The sequence below is a fragment of the Notolepis coatsorum genome (genome assembly GCF_963971535.1).
Source record: "Notolepis coatsorum genome assembly, chromosome: 19".
Lineage (NCBI taxonomy): Eukaryota > Metazoa > Chordata > Actinopteri > Aulopiformes > Paralepididae > Notolepis > Notolepis coatsorum.
In genome coordinates this window covers 27746150-27763953 of record NC_140183.1, presented here as the reverse complement: position 1 = coordinate 27763953, position 17804 = coordinate 27746150, and positions in this window count along the sequence as shown.

Below are 17804 nucleotides of genomic sequence, written 5' to 3'. Positions count from 1 at the left end.
ACCGGGAGGCGTGGACCCACTCGAGCACCTGGGAGCGGACAAGGTCGGGGACAAAAAGCCGGTTAGGTGGGCCGTTACCTGGATCAGGCTGGACGCGCTGGGCCTCCCGGACGACAGACTGGATCTCCCAGGTGGTGGCGACCACCAGGCAGGAGGAAGGAAGGATGGTGTCCGGGTGTGCGGAACCCTCCTCTGGGACGAACTGCCTGGAGAGGGCGTCTGGCATGGTGTTCTTGGAGCCAGGCCTGTAGGTCAGGGTGAAATTGAACCTGGTGAAGAACAGTGCCCAGCGTGCCTGGCGGGAGTTCAGGCGCTTGGCCGTCTGGACGTAGGCGAGGTTCTTGTGGTCGGTCCAGACCAGGAAGGGGGTCTTCGATCCCTCCAGCCAGTGCCTCCACTCCTCCAGTGCCAGTTTGACTGCCAGGAGCTCCAGGTTCCCGATATCGTAATTGACCTCTGCCGGGGTCAGGCGGCGAGAGAAGAAGGCACAGGGGTGCAGTCTCTGGTCGAGGGCGGAGCGTTGGGAAAGGACCGCCCCCACTCCGGTACTTGAGGCGTCTACCTCCACCACAAACTGGCGGGACGTGTCCGGCTGAACGAGGATGGGCGCGGAGGTGAAGCCCTGGCGTAGCTCGGCGAAGGCAGAGTCCACTCTGTCCGACCAGACGAAGGGCACGGAAGGCGAGGTGAGTTGAGTAAAGGGTGCCGCGACCCGGCTATAGTCACTGACGAAACGCCGGTAGAAGTGCGCAAACCCCAGGAAGCGTTGGAGCTGCTTGACGTTGGTGGGACGGGGCCAGTCGGTCACCGCCTTGATCTTCTCGGGGTCCGCCCGGATCTTGCCGCCCTCGATGATGTAGCCGAGGAACCCGATGGAGGAGACGTGGAACTCACATTTCTCCGCCTTGACGAACAGCTTCTTCTCTAGTAGGCGCTGGAGGACCCGGCGGACATGCTGGATGTGCTCCTCCATGGAGCGGGAGAAAATCAGAATGTCGTCCAGGTAGACAAAGACAGAGCGGTTCAGGACATCACGGAGAACGTCATTGACAAGGGCCTGGAAGACAGCAGGGGCGTTGGTCAACCCAAAAGGCATCACCTTGTACTCAAAGTGGCCGAGCGGGGTCTTGAAGGCCGTCTTCCATTCGTCTCCCTCCCGGATGCGGACCAGATGATAGGCATTTCTGAGATCCAACTTTGAGAAAATGGTGGCGCCTTGCAGGGGTTCGAAAGCAGAGTTAATCAAAGGCAGGGGGTACTTGTTCTTAACCGTGATGTTATTGAGACCCCGGTAGTCAATACAGGGGCGAAGGGAGTGGTCCTTCTTGGACACAAAAAAGAAGCCCCGCCGACAGGAGAGGAGGAGGGGGTAATAATGCCAGAGGCCAGGGACTCGTGGACGTACTTCTCCATAGACTCTCTCTCTGGGCGTGAGAGGTTAAATAGGCGGCTAGCGGGGAGCGGGGCTCCCGGGAGCAGGTCTATAGCACAGTCGTACTGGCGATGAGGAGGTAGGGAGAGAGCTTGTTGTTTGCTAAACACAGCCTCTAGGTCATGGTAAATTGGAGGAACAGTCGAAAGGTCAACAGGTTCGTTGGGAACGGGAAAACCAGTGGCCCCCAGTGGTGACCGCGCCGACCGGAGACAAGAGGCGTGACAGTGAGCACTCCAGCTCGTGACTGAGCCTGTTGCCCAATTTATTACAGGGTTGTGTAGCTTTAGCCAAGGCATGCCGAGAATGATTGGGTTATGGGGGGAATCAGTGACGTGAAAACGGATCTCCTCGCTATGATTCCCGGAGAGTTGAAGGCGGAGAGGCGTGGTGTGGCGTGTTATTTGCGAGAGCAACTTCCCGTTTAGGCCTTGGGCATCTCGGGGAATGGGTAAGGCGTCGGTGGCAATGTGGTAGTGGGACACTACCCCAGCGTCGATGATGTTTTTGTCTGCGCCCGAGTCGACCAGCGCGGACAGAGGGAGGGATTGACCGTTGTGGTAAAGCGTGGCACTGAATTGCATATTCGGACCGGAACTGGGAACCAATTTAAGGCTCGTGCATGTGCCCAGCGTCACAGCCGAGCCCCGTCATTTGGGGCGAACCGAACATGAGGCGATGGAGTGGCCTAGTTGCCCGCAGTACAGACATGCCCCTGACCTGAGTCTGTGACGGCGTTCACAGAGAGGAAGGCGAGAGCGGTCGAGGTCCATGGGCTCCGAATCGTCGGTTCTGCGGTGCTGCAGCGGGACACTATTAACGGGACGCTCCTGCTCAGCGGCTCTGCAGCGGGACGCTGTTGACGGTGCTGGCCTAATCAAGTTGTCAAGGGAAGTAGGCCTCTCTTTCGACGGCAATTCGTCCTTTAGAACTTCGCTGAGGCCCTGGCGAAAGGCTCCGCGTAATGGTTCATCATTCCACTGGGAACCCGCTGCCAGAATAGGGAATTCGATAGCGCACTCGCTCACACTACGGTGTCCTTGGTGGATGTAAACAAGGCGGCCGTTCTATCCGAACCACCGGGAGGATGGTCGAAGACCTTTTGCATGTCGGCGATGTACCCGGAGTACGAATTGCAGAGGGGGGAATTACTGAAGTGGAGGGCTGTCGCCCATTCTAACGCGGGCCCCGTCAGCAAACCAGACAGGTAGGATATTTTGGATTTGTCGCTCTGGAATGTTAGAGGTTGTTGCCCAAACACTAAAGAGCATTGGAAAAGGAAAGCACGACATTTGGCAACGTTTCCGTCGTAACGCTCTGGCGAGGGTACGTGAGGTTCCCGGGACTGGGATACTACAGGTGGGGATACCACGAGTGGAGAGACAGTAGGCGGAATTGGCTGGGCCGTTAAATATGCTTCGAAACGCTCAAATCGTTTGTCTCGCTCCGCGGCGCTGAGAGTGAGAGCGCTGAGTTGGGCAATAGTCTCATCCAGTATCTGTGAGTGTTGATTTACCAGACTGGCGTGTCCGTTGACGGCGGCCTGGATGCTGGTGCTCCATTCACCAGCCTCCTGTGCTGCTGAGTCCGACATCATGGTCGCAGTGTTCTGTGAGGATGGGGGGTTCTTGCGGAGCCCAATAGCAAAACACAGGAGGAGAGAATGGAGTGGTTTAGGGTTCTTTAATTATTCTTCCCAACCAAGCAGAGTATAACAGGAATGTGAAACAGGAATGTGAACAACACAGAGGTTATAATGTTCTTGGGGGGGAGAAGAATGAGAGAAGGTGCACTCCAGAGAGAGAGGACACAGGTCTTGCGCATGAGAGCGAGCAGGAGTCCTCTTTGCGGGGCTCGAGACGTCAGGGTGGAAGGACGCTGGGGCTCGAGACGTCAGGGTGGAAGGACGCTGGAGCTCGAGACGTCAGGGTGGAAGGACGCTGGAGCTCGAGACGTCAGGGTGGAAGGACGCTGGAGCGAAGTCCTGGGGCACAAGAAACAGAAGGTTAGGGCAAGCATAAACAGGGGTAGTTACAGCTGGTCTTCAGGTAGCGTCGTCGTACCTCGGTAGGCAGTTTAACACTGCGACGTTGGATGACGGGTTCTGCCAGTTGAAGTAGGGAACGCTTGATGAGGTGATCTCTTGCAGCCGCGCTGATTGCTCCTCATCTGGCAGACACGAGCTCTGATCGTGACAAGGCAGGGGTGGGGGAAAGAGTGAAATAATCTCATTGATGACTTTCTTCCACAGCCACAGCCGTGCTAGAGAGTTTTCTTTTTGTGTTTTTAGTTCTTTCTTTACCTCTTTTTATCTAAATATGTGTGCATAATACAGATGGGTCTGATTGATATTATTATTGTTTTTTGTTTTTCTTTACCAGTAGCATCTATGCTGTATGTTTGGGTATTTTGCGGATGTGTTTTCAACAACCTCGGTGTGGGGGGGATGGGGTGGGTATGAGGGAGGGGAAGGGGAAATGAAAGGGGAAAAAAAGAAAAAAGATGAAAAATGTACGATGTTGACAATTGTAAATGTACAAATTATTTGTCCTGCAATAAAGAAATAAAAAAAAAATAAAAGTACTAAAAACCAAAGAAAAATAACCAAACACTAACAAACATTCAGCACAGACAATATGGATGCTGCCATAAAAAAAAAGACCCCCCGGAAGCCCAGGTCTAACTACGCCACTGACCTGCGTTATTTTTTTCCGTAGCCGCATTTCTGGCAGACGCTCTCTGATTGGCCACTGACTGACTCTCTCTGATTGGCCACTGACATGTTTGCCCAATCGCGTGACGAGCTGTGTCTTTGCCCATTTCCACGTCGAACAGCCTGCAAACTACCTGCCGTTCTATCGCCATGCTCTAAGACAAACTCTAACCTTAACCAACTTCGAAAGAGTGCCTAAGCTTAAACGTCGAAAGAACTTGCCGTCACGCTCTAAGACAAACTCTAACCTTAACCAACTTCGAAAGAGTGCCTAAGCTTAACCAGTGTAGAAACAGGCGTCGGCCAATCAGAGAGCGTCTTGCCAGAAATGCGGCTACGGACAAAAATAATGCCACTGACCTACACCTACCCTGATCCCTCCCCTCTGCTGCCCCCTCACCCTGCTCCTGCACTTTATTGACTTGTCATGTTTACATGTGTAGGTGAGATGGACCGGAAGTGGGCGTGAGATGGGATAGTCGTGTGTGAGAGAGGCTCCACTAAACTCCAACAAAAGTGACAATTTAAGAAGGCAATTCAATGGTAGAAGTAAAAAGAAAGTGGACAATATAAGTTGTAGATGCGCAACTGAGCTATGCCGAGACAGAAGAGACACAGAAAGGTTAAAAAAATTTCTACAAACGAGGACGCTAGCGGAGAAGCTAACGATAGCAACGGCAGCCGGTCGGAATTGGATGAAGACCAAACTGAAACTACAGCGCCGACCACGACGGACATAATGGCCGCTATTAATCGACTGAATCAAAATGTCGATTCAAGGTTTGAAAAGTTGGATGCATCACTTGCCGGTCTGAAACAGACAATGGATAATATTGAGGAAAGGGTCGCCTCAAACGAGGATGGCCTGAATGAACATGAAAACCGAATCAAGATTCTGGAAGGCAAATGTGCCGTGTGGGAGGAGGAGGCCAAGACGCTCGGTGAACGAGTGGACGACCTCGTCTCGCGCTACAGACGACAAAATATCCGCATCATAGGTGTAAAAGAGGGCACGGAAAAGGGCAATCTTACAGACTTTATTGCAAAACTTATAACAACATTGCTGGGAGATGAGAACTTCAACAACAAGCCTGTTAAAATTGACCGGGCATATCGGGTCAACATGAAGACGGCAACAGAAGGCACTCCATGCCAAATTATAGCACGGATCCACCATGATTCAGTGAAGGAGCGCATTCTGAGGCTTGCAACACAAAAGTTCCCCTTACAACATGAGGGAACGCGCATCTACATTTTCCCGGACCTGGGACCGGCAGTGTTGAAACTACGGAAGCGATTCGACAATATCAGGACCAGATGCAAGACTGCGGAGGTGAGATGCGGATTCCGACACCCAGCGACGTTCATGGTATCGGTTGGCACAGTCAAGCGCACGTTCAACGACCCGAAGGACGCGGAGAAGTTCCTAGACGACAACAAAGTGCCGCGTTAATCCAACCCGACGGTACAGACAACCGCTTCAATACGTGATCATGCACGAGTTACAGCGGCTCATCGTGCCCATCCTACCTACTTCTCATTTGTTTTTGTTGGACAGGTGGAGACGAATGCATACACAGACTATCATGGTATGTTTACTAGCTCTTAAGGTGTTTAGATTTAGAGGTGTTTTGTTCGCAGAGGGGACTGTATGGAGGTAAAGAGGGCCCCGGAGGACAGCGTAGTGTTTTTCATGTTAGTTTGCGGCAGTGCATATTCTTTTTTATTTCTATTTTTTCTTTCTAATGGCGGAATGTATACAACACTTTGGACGATTTTTGCTTTGTCACATGATCATGGATAATATGTCATGTCAGTAAATAGTACAAGGATTGTAAGCTGGAATGTAAGAGGTCTAAATCACCCAGTTAAAAGAGGTAAGGTAATGGCTCATGTAAAAGGCCTGAAAGCTGATGTTATATATCTTCAAGAGACACATATTAAGAATATAGCCAGGAACAAGTTACGCATGGGGTGGGGATCACAAATATTTCAATCAAACTTCGGGGCCAGGGCCAGAGGGGTCGCTATTATTATCAAGAGGGGTGTATCGTTTGATCATGAGTGCACAATCGCGGATCCGAATGGTAGATTTGTAATTGTATCAGGGACACTTAATTGTGTTCCTGTAACATTGATAAACGTGTATGGTCCAAATTTTGATGATCCACATTTTTTTGAGACAGTTCTGAATAGAATTCCTGACGTCGGTAATACAAATATTATACTGGGTGGCGACTTCAATTGTATAATTGACCCTGTGTTGGATAAAAAGTCATCAAAGGTAGCCGTGAACAGCAAAGCCAGTGAGGTGCTAAAAAGTGCCATGCACAATCTAAATATGGTTGACATATGGAGGCTACGCAATCCTACCAACAGAGACTACTCTTTTTTCTCTCCAGTGCATAAATCCTATTCTAGGCTTGATTTCATGCTGTTAGACTCTAAACTGATATCCAATGTTGTGTCCACACAATACCATACTATCCTGATAAGTGATCATGCTCCCATGTCACTGGATGTTAGGTTCACTAGACATAGAAAGGAACGCACCTGGAGATTTGACAACACAATCTTAAAAGAGAAGAGTTTCTTAAAATACATGTCAGCTAGGCTACCTGACATTATAGACACAAATGATACAGGGGATGTGGATGACTCAACACTGTGGGAAGCTATCAAGGCAGTGATTAGAGGTAGCATCATATCATACGTGGCAGGTAGGAGAAAACAAATGTCAAAAAGACTAGTGGAGTTGGATGATTCTGTGTCTCAACTAGAACACCTGTACAGGGTCTCTGCGGATCCCGACATCCTGAATTCTATAGTCTCTCAAAGAGATGAGTACAATACTATTTTATCTGCACAGGTCAATAAACAATTGAATATGATAAAACAGATACAATTTGAAATAGGTGACAAACCTCAGAAATTGTTGGCACGTCAATTAAGACAGGCGCAAGCTTCCCGTGCAATACTAAAAATAAAATCAGACACAGGCACTGTTCTTACAGACCCTAAAGAGTTAGGAGTCCCTTCCTCTAATTATGGAACTGTTTAATTATTTTGGCTCTCTTTCAGGTTTTCAAATTAATTTGGATAAAAGTGAATTAATGCCAATACAATTAAATAAGGATAGTTCCTCATTGAACTCTGTCCCCTTTAAGATTACCAAAGATAGATTTACTTACCTAGGAGTGACCGTTACTAAAAAAAAACTGAACTCTTACTGGAAGAGAATTGGAAATTAAAAATAAAACAGTTGAAACAGAATATAGATTTTTGGAAGACCCTCCCATTGTCACTGGTTGGGAGAGTAAACGCTATTAAAATGGTGGTTCTTCCGAGATTTACATACATCTTTCAGTCAATTCCAGTATTCATACCACAGCGGTATTTTAAAAAATTAGACTCGATTGTAATCCCCTTTATTTGGCAGAATAAAACTGCACGTATTAGCAAAAAACACTTATGTAAAACAGAAAATTAGGGTGGCTTTGGTCTTCCAGACTTCAAATGTTACTACTGGTCTGCACATTTAAACAATATGGCTTTCTGGAGAAGTGCTAACATTACGGAGGGCATGGAGGAGGTCACTCCTGCATGGCTCTCAATGGAGCGAGCAGCCTGTCAGGGAACCTCTCTCCTAGCCCTTTTGAATAGCCCTGTCAAGATAAACAAATCACTATATGAAGGGAATTTTATAGTACATAGCTCCTTGAAAGTATGGAAACAGATTAAGGCATACTTGAAAGCTCCAAATATGTATACAGACACTCCAATCGGTAATAACCATGCCTTTAAGCCATCCACTATGGACCAAGGGTTTGCACAGTGGAAGGTGAAGGGTATAGGGAGCTTGAAGGACTTGTACCAAGAGGGCCAGTTCCTATCATTCGAGCAACTGAAGGTCAAACACGATCTACCGTCAACACATTTTTTCCGCTATCTACAGGTACGGAACTTCGTAAGGACTCATGTAGATACATGGTCAGACATTCCTCAGCATCAAGCACTGGAAAATATAATTAATGTTAGACCAGGTAGTAAAGGGGCGATGTCAAAAATATACCAGACACTTTTCAATCAAGTAATAGTTAGCACAGAAAGATATAGGACTGAGTGGGAGTCAGAACTGGGGATACCCCTCAATGAGGAATTCTGGGAAACGTGTCATGCCTATGTTAGAATCAACTTGATTCAATTTAAAGTGATACACAGGTTGCACTACTCAAAGGTGAAAGTAAATAAGATGTATCCTAGCGTATCAGCACTGTGTAACAAATGTAAAAATCAAGATGGTACCCTTACACATCAACTCTGGTCTTGTCCCAACTTACACACGTTCTGGTCTGATATATTTGACTTTTACTCAAAAGCTTTTAATAAACACTGGGAACCCTGCCCCTTAGTGGCCATTTTGGGACATAGCGACGAAGTCAATAAGTACTCTGACAATGAAAAAAGGCCGGTATATCTAGGTGCTGTGTTGGCTAAAAAGCTCATTTTGAGACTTTGGAAGTCTGATGCAGCACCCTCATTTGAAATGTGGATGAGAGCAGTGGCGGCTCGCCACTAGGGGCGCAAGGGCGCCGACCCACCTGCTGGCCAGCTGCTGTTAAATCAGAGAAGAAGACAATAAAACTTTTTCGTTTTTGTGTTAGCCCTATAAATAATATAAACATGTTTAAAATGAATAATATTTACTCATTTTAAGTATGTTTGTATTTCCAATGCACAATATAACGTTATTATCTAAATTAAAAAAACATCGTTTTCATGAGCACGAAGTGACGTTTTTTTTTATTTTTTCGTATTTCTCGCCCGGGCTAGAAGCGATAGCGCTCTGAGTGCGCGTCACAGTTTGATCGCTGTCTCCGTCACAGCCAATCAGTGCATACGGCGTTGTGCGTTGAAATATGACTATTATGTTGGAATCCGAGCGCGATTTGAAGCGGTCTAGGCAGCAGCGTGAACTTCCGTGAAGAATTTCCATAGCCGCATTTTCGTGGAGACGCTCTCTGATTGGCCGACGCGATGCCAGTTTTTTTCCATAGCCGCATTTCTCGGGTTGGCTAACTGGCTTAGAGAGAGAATGCAACACAGCAACAGCAGTTCAGTCGACTCGTCAACAACAACAGCAACTACACTGAGCTTAGGCACTCTTTCAAAGTTGGTTAAGGTTAGAGTTTGTCTTAGAGCATGGCGATAGAACGCCAGGTAGTTTGCAGGCTGTTCGAGGCGGAAATGGACAAAGACACAGCTCTTCACTCACACAGCTTGTTGGCTAACAACAAGCTATATATGGATGCAGTGTGGAGGGACATGTATGGACAATGGATGGACATCAACACAGGCTGGATGGACAATGCCATGGAGTGGATATACTTTATCAACAAGCCAACAACAAGGTAGATTAGCGATCTTAACTCTAGTTTAATACATGCTACGTTGTCTACTGATGCCGCATAACGTTGTAACGTTACAGCTACTGCTAGCTGTTAGCTCCGTTAGCTTAGCTGGCCACTTTTATAATTACTGCATGGAAACGGAGTAACGTTAACGTTTAAACGTTATGTCGAGGTCATACAATACTACAGTCGACATAAGGTTAACGTTACCCCATTTCCATGAAGTGTTTAAATAGCAGCAATCTTGTTGAAAATGTAACTTTACTAAAATGCTCTCTCTCTCTCTCTCTCTCTCTCTCTCTCTCTCTCTCTCGCTCTCGCTCTCGCTCTCTCTCTCTCTCTCTAATTTCGCCGCATGTGGGACATAACCACTCAGACAATGAATGGTAACTTGTTTAAAATAACGAGCTTTACAAATGTGTTTATTATTGAATGGATCTGACATCATCTGAGAGAGAGAGAGAGAGCGAGAGAGAGAGAGAGAGCGAGAGAGAGAGAGAGAGCTGTGCGTGTTTGTGTTGCTGCTGATGCATAATGAATGAATGGTGAGTTGTTTAAAATGACAACATACATGTGTTAATTATTTGATTTGATTGATCCGAGAGACAGAGAGAGATTGCTCCAGAGCATCTCAGAGCATTACATTTTCAACTCGACCTATTAACGAGAACTGCGACCTACAAGGCACCAGCGCCAGCGGCCGCCACTGGATGAGAGAGCTGGGTGAGACCCTCTACTTAGAGAGGCTTAGGATGGAGAAAGGATACAGGACGGAGAAAGGTGTTTGACACGACATGGGGAACGGTGTTGGACTACTTAAAGGGTCTGAGGGAGGATGAAGAGGATATATAAGTTCAAAATGTTACTCATATTATAGCAATGTCTGAAAGTATATTCTCTGTCTTGGCTTTTGGCCTTTTACTAAGGATATATAAAATGAAATATAAGTTCAAAATGTCACTCATATTACAGTAATGTCTGAACTGAAGGTACAGTCGCTGATGTGTCTTGGCTTTTGGCCTTTTTCTAATGCTCTGTTTTTTATTTATCTTTTTGGTCTCTTTTTATTTAATTTTTTTCCCAGCAAAAACCTTGTCGTACAGAACATGTGGGTCGCTTTGGCTAAAAGCATCAGCTAAATGACTAAATGTAAAAGGATGTAAATGTATATGTATGTATGGATCCGCCAAAGGAAAGAAAGAATGTTTATTTTTACTTTGAATCTTTTTTGTTATATGCCGCTGGACAATTGTTTTTTGAACAAGAAAAAAAAAATAAGATTGCATGTGTGCATCAATATGGAATGTAACTAAAGTAATGTGCAATAAAAATATTTATAAAATTTTTTTTTTTTACATGTGTAGCAGGGTGGATTATCCCTGCTTCGTGGGAACGGGTGTGCACAGTCACTGGGTAGCGAGACACAGTAGAACTCGGGCTAGCTGCACCTCCGTCTTTGGGTCCGGAGCGTCAACTGGAGGCTGGCAGTGGGAGTGTATGGGGCCCGGGATTTACGAACCTGGTCCGGTACTCTGGTGTTCCTCTCCCGTCCAGGGCGGTCAGCAGTACTCCCCAACACGCTCTCACTTCCCCCCAGTTACTCCTCTAGCACCCTCCCACACCTAGTGACTGGATTGTAAATAAATAACTTGGTTCCCCCCGCAAGCAGTACCCTCCCTCATAAACCCTAGAAACCTTACAGTAGGAAAGGGAAGGTTGAATAGGAAGGGATTAATAGTATATATGTTACCCGCATCAAAAAGGGTTAGGATTAGGCTCAGTAAAAGACACACACACCGTGCTCCCATTCAGTTTGTTATTATTGCACCATTGTTATCGTTACACAATAGTTACAGTCTGGCATTCATGTAATTACGCCCTAGGCACCAAGTGCTCTCGCTGTAAACAGACTAAGTGCTGCCCACGTCTGGGCTAGACACAGTACCAATACCTTCCCTAAGGGTTTACATATACTGCTCTAGTACTCCCAACTATGGGGGAAGAAGGGAGGACATGAGAAAGGAATAGAAGGGTTCACTGAATGGGAATTTACTATTAATAAACATACACGTTATTACACTTAAATAAAAGGAAATAAATCAACAAGTGGGCCCACAAAATACCAAACAGAAGTCCTATCTTAATGCCGGCATATATTGTTTGGGGTTCCCCTTATGAACTGTAATAGCAACGCTGACTTCGCCCGCGGGCTGCACCACACCGTGTACGGTGTAAGGCTCCGGAGCATAGACGCTCATTTATACTCATCCAAAATGGCCACCTCGCCACGCCACTGTTGTCCGGAAGGCAAGATGGCGTCGAGCACGCTCGGCGAGGACACTAGCAGGCGGAGCTGGAGCAAAGAGGCAGTGCTGGCTGAGAGCGTGTGCGGGGCGACGACGACCTCTGCTGGACGGGGCGAACTCTCGTATCCAGCAGGCAGCCTGGTGCAGATCTGGTCGCAGGTAGCCGGGGCAGAATGGTTGCAGGCAGCCGGAGCAGACTGGTTGTAGGTCCACGCGTGTATCTGGGCTCGCACTCTATACCGTCACACTGCTACTGTAACCCGACTACTATGGACTCAGATATGCTGTTAGCCGCACGCTACTTATACCGCCACACTACTACTGTAACCCGACTATTATGAACGTTAGTGCTTTGTTCTGTACCGTTTGCTCACACACTATCGCTGGTACTTCTAGGATATCACGTCAACTAGCAAGTACTTCCTATCACCCGTCGCTATCCCACGGGGCCCTTCAATATAACTTCTGCAACAGGGCTCTTCCAGGGCACACGCCCGTTGCGACTGTTCATGGTCAAGTTCACTGCCGAAGAGGCTGGTTCCTTGCACTTCCGTCTCAGTTGGCTTGCTTCCTTCTCCGTCGCTCTCGTACGCTCTCTGCTTGCCACCGCGCCCCCTGCTGGTACCGCCTACTAGCTCCACAGGGAAAAGGATTGTAGAATAGAATCCAGTAATGCCGTTTATAATCCATATTTCGGTCGGTGGAAGAAGGAGGGACTCGCATCATTGTTCGTGAGAATATCAATGATGTCTTTGTGCACAAAGAGGAAGTAGAAGATTACGTTAGCACTTCTGAATAATAGAAGAATATTCAGGATGCTACACATGCTATTTGTAGAACACTTCAATTACATGACTCTACCTCATTCAATGCTATTTGCACAGCTGCATACATGACTCTACCTCATTCAATGCTATTTGCACATCTCCATACATGATTCTACCTCATTCAATGCAAATATGGTGATATTCGTTTTGTTTTCATATGTGCCTGCACCTTATGTCAATGACAAATACAATTGAATTGATTGTAAGCTCAAAGAGGTCAACAACTCACTCAGTTCTCTCCAGGGTGGCAGCTATCCATGGTGTTTACTCTGACTGTGTGCCCGGTAATAATCCTGAGAAACATCTGAATTCATTAGTGAAAATGTCTTCTTGAAACCCCAATCGATGCCATTTGATGTTTTGGATGCATGCTTGGAGAATTATAGTGGGCCTGTGTGGTAAATCAAACAAAAATAAATCCAAGTTGTTGTCCAGCCAAAGATCTGTTTATCCTTTCATTAGGGAATGTCTGTATTGGAAATGTGTCATGTTTGTGTTGGCTGGTAATTGTCACAGTTTGAATCATGGCCATGGTCATGAGTCACTTTCATTGGTCACTCGATCAATATGTGGTAGCTTTTTGTCCCTCCTGTCAGTTGGCAGGGAACACCAGAAAGTCCCTGTAGCTCCAATGTCCCCTGTGCATGTAGTGGAAGAGCCCTTTCCTAAAGCTGTCATAAATTACATTGGCCCTTTGCCTAAAAGTAGGAAAGATAATGTGTATTTGTTGACTATAATGGATGTTACTAATCGTTTCCCTGAGGCTGTCCCTTTAAGACTTAACTGTCTTGGGCGGCTACGTGGTGCAGTGGGCAAGGCGCTCACCACGAATACTGGAGACTGGGCTCGAACAGGTTCGCCTCCCTGTGTTGTTGAGTGTTGTTGTAGCCAGCGGGTAAATCACGATTTTTTTATTTGTTTGTCATGACAAACCAATTACATAATCCAACATATGTGTAAAGGCACAACAAATTCCAGTTCTGTATCGTTAGTGGCTTAGCTTGGCATCGCTACTGCACTATCTCGCGTACGTGCATGCGTACTGAATAAACCACAAATGTACCTCTAATACCAGTATTAGTCTGACCACACCCCTCATCAGCTTACCTTCATAAGCAGGTGTGTGGTCACCTGCTCTCCTCCTTCTCGCTTTCACCACAAGGAAGAGGTGCCTCGGTAGATCCCCACACTTGACACCATGATGGAAGAAATTGGATTAGGAACAGCTTGGGAAACAAGGATACGTTGACATCATATCTTTATTTTCTCTCTCACTATTTTCGAGAAAATACGGCGATATTGTCTTCGTACTGGAGTGTCTGGAAGATGATGATCATTCTAAAAACCCTCCACCGGTTTTCGTATTGGGAGCACGCCGCTGCATGCTTCTCAACTGCAGTTCCTTGCTGTGTTTGTTGGGGTGAAACCTGTCAGGCCACAGCTGAACTGTCGGACATGCCGCTGTTGTGAGGAGCGGTGCGTTCCAGGTTGGGTGAGTAGTGTTTGCTGGCGGGCTCCACTTGTCTGTTAGTGCTATGGGGGCTACTTGACAAAGTTTATGGAAACCGGCCCCAGGCTAGGGTCCTTTGTTTAGCCGCCTAGGCGACAGAAGGCCTTGGTCTGGCGACCATTATAGTTTTAACTAGTGGGCCGCGACCATTGACACTGGTGATCCCTGTGTGTTCTGGACGAGTGGATTCTCTCTGTCACCGTGTTAAGACCCCTGTTGTATATTCACAACATGAATATCCATTAATTACAGCACAGTAGTGAGGTTGTTAACTAGAGGAAGGGAAAGATCACAGTGTGATAGAAACAATGGTCCTCATCTGGGCTCCCAAATTTAGCCAGTAGAGAATAAGTTGTATACAGCCAGACAACCGGTAGCTATGGTCCAATATTCATTTAATTGCAGCGTGGGCCGAGATTGGAATAATGCATTGGTTACACACAGGACACTTCAAACATAATACATGATTTGTACAAAAGGATTTGATGCAGGTAAATCACAATAGCCCTCGTTGGCTTTTTACATCAAAAGACAGTATTGTACATACATTTTAGTCATGTTATGTTAATGAAATAAGACCATAGTACTCTCTGTCACCACATGATGAAACCTGGGCCTAAGATAGGCATCTTACTCTAGTTTATCACATTATTCCATATACAGTTTCTACTCACATAGGGACAAAGTAGACCATGGTCGTGGTGGTGGTGGAGACCAAACTCAGACCCCCTGTGGTAACGGTGTGTGGCGGGTGTCCTGAGCTGGCCTGGCCTTCCTCACCAAAACCCACTGTTTTATACTTATAGATTTCATGACCTCACTTTTCTTAACCTAGTTCCACCAATCACCAGTATCTAAACACAGGCAGTCCTCATTTGGTGTCTCCTGGTCGTATGTGTCTGTAACAGCCATGGGTAGCCCCCTCCTTTTTGGCCAGAGGGGGGGTTGGACTGTGGCCTCCTTTGAATGAATCAATCATTTTAACATTCCTTCTATATGGTTCTTCTTTGTAAGTTACTTTCTAATAGGTTACTATACTCTTGTTTTATTATTCCAACCTTGTTTTTCATTCTAAACTAATATAATGCAATTATATTTCCTGTGACCTCTAATCTTGGTTAGACAACTGTCTTTAGTGCTATATTGAGTCACCGTTTTTCTGTGGTGTGTGACTGAGTAAACAATGTCGTCATGAGAGAGGTGTCGCCTGGTGGTGTTCAACTGATGAGGTCTGGTGACTTCTGCCTTAATAGTGTTTGTGTTGAAAACACTAACCCAGTATATTCAGTGCGTCTTAGGTTAATACTATTCAATTCACAAGAGCCATCCCAAAACCCTGTCTACCAACTGACACTTTGTATTTTCTGACCACATTACTCTGGTCTCACAGAGGCATTTCCGTTTTTGGTCTCTCTGCTGTGCTCAACTGTCACATGTCTAGGTGTTCGGTTTCCTGGGGGGGTTTGGAATGGCTGCTTGTTCCATCACTCTGAGAGTCTATTGTGTGATGAACTATTTACCATCACTACAGATACTTTCAGTTTTCTGGGTTAATCTAACATTTTTGATTATGAAATCATGAAATTATGAAGTCAAGGTTACCACAGCTCCTCCCTTTGACATTTTACTAATGTCATATTACAATTATCTTGACTTAATTTCTATACATACTAGCCATCCAATTTAACATAATAACAAAAATCATAAAAATTTGAATTTTTCTCAATTTTTCTTCTCAATTTTTTCCATTCTTCTTTGGTCCATCTTCAATTTTTGCCTTCTTGTCTTCTTCTTTTCTTAGTTCCCGCATTTCCCCTGACTATGGCCCCTCCCGGGAGTCCTGGTGACCCATTCATCCAGATCCCTTTTTAACCTATTCTGCCTTAAAGAAACAGTGTTTACCACTGTCTCATCAGGTCTCGTTCTTCTGGGCACGTTGAATATGCTAAAAACAATTAAAACAATTTAATCTAAACATTTATACATTTAAAGACTAATCAATCACAATTTTTTAAAATTACAGTATCCGTTTACATGATCTGAGGGGAGACAAGATCCATTAGTATCACAATATTTTCATTTTACATTCATTCTCTGAAATAATCTCTTCTTTCTGCTAATTTTTTCTTTAAGATAGTACAATCACGTCTGCATTTCTAATTAATTGCTTCCCACCTATCCTCCCCCCTTTTATGACACATAACGGTCATAAACCTGTCACTTCTTGTTCCCTCAGCTCAGTTTCGGCAGAGGAAAGCAGAATTTCAACGAAAATTTTCTTTTATCCATTCTCCTCACCCTGGCCATCTCCTTACTTATGTGAACGCATCTATACCTGACCCTGCGTTGTGTAATTTATCCGCCCCTTGCCTGCGCATTTTACCAAATCAATGTGCACAAGACAAAGCCCATCAGTATCTACCCAGTCTCGTCCTCTGTCCCCTGCAGTCCAACCACAACTCCCCAGAGAACCTTGTTTACACACTGTCAGCTCAGTCTTCAGACTGGCCCCGCCCTTCCAGGCCAGGTCATCCCAGGTCCAGTCATCGATTTATCTCATGACAACCCGTCGTCAGATGATTATAGCATGGAAGTTCCTCCAACCCACATCTGTTCAGTTTTTACAACCTGGCCCCACCCGCATGGGGTTTGCACAGGCAGGGGTCTCTGTGCACAAGAATTCTCTCACCTTCATTGGACTGCAGAGTAACAGGGAAAAATGAAATCCTACGTCACTGCTTCTAATGAAATGTATTCATGTGTCCCCCATCGTCGATCTGCCTTCCCCCTCCCTTTTTCTGAGCTGTGGAAGACACAAGCACAGAGCAAACTTTTTACACAATACGTCAACATACTTAATAAGGGAAGCCATCAATTCCATATGCAAATCGTGGTGGCACTACTTAACTGTCATCGATTTGATCCAATGCATCTCCTCTCCCGGCAGTCCTCTCCCCAGATCATTAACAAACATTTGGGAAGAAAAAGAGAAAAAAAAATCAAACAATTAACCAAATATTCAAATATAACACATCCTCCGACCACATGCCTTGCAATTCCTACATGTGAGACTATCAACCACATGCCTTGCAACTTTTACATAAAAAATCACCATTCATACCTAAAACAGCAAATCAATGAAACAAAATAACAACCAGGTCTTCCAAAACCCATCTATTTACCTCCATCATCAATTCTCACACACACCCTCAATTGGAACAGCATCCTGTCCCTGAGACTCGACACCTCTTAAGTCAGCACAATCACCCCTACTGGTTCCTATTCAAACACCTTTCAGTCCACACAACTACAGATCAAAACATTTAGAAAATAAATTTAAAAATGTACATTCACGCTCACTCATACATACAAAAATCAAATTTAAATAAATATGACATAAAATAAACACTTTCATCCAATTCCTCATTGTCACAACCCATTCAATCCTGAACATCAGAGTTCTTAGAAAAGAAATAAAATCCAAAGCCAATCAAACCTCACAATTCAACATCATCCACACATCCTGAGCACACCACAGTGGCTGTTACTTCTAAACAAAACAAACTCTTTCATTCAAATGATATGAACTGAAATAAAAAATGACA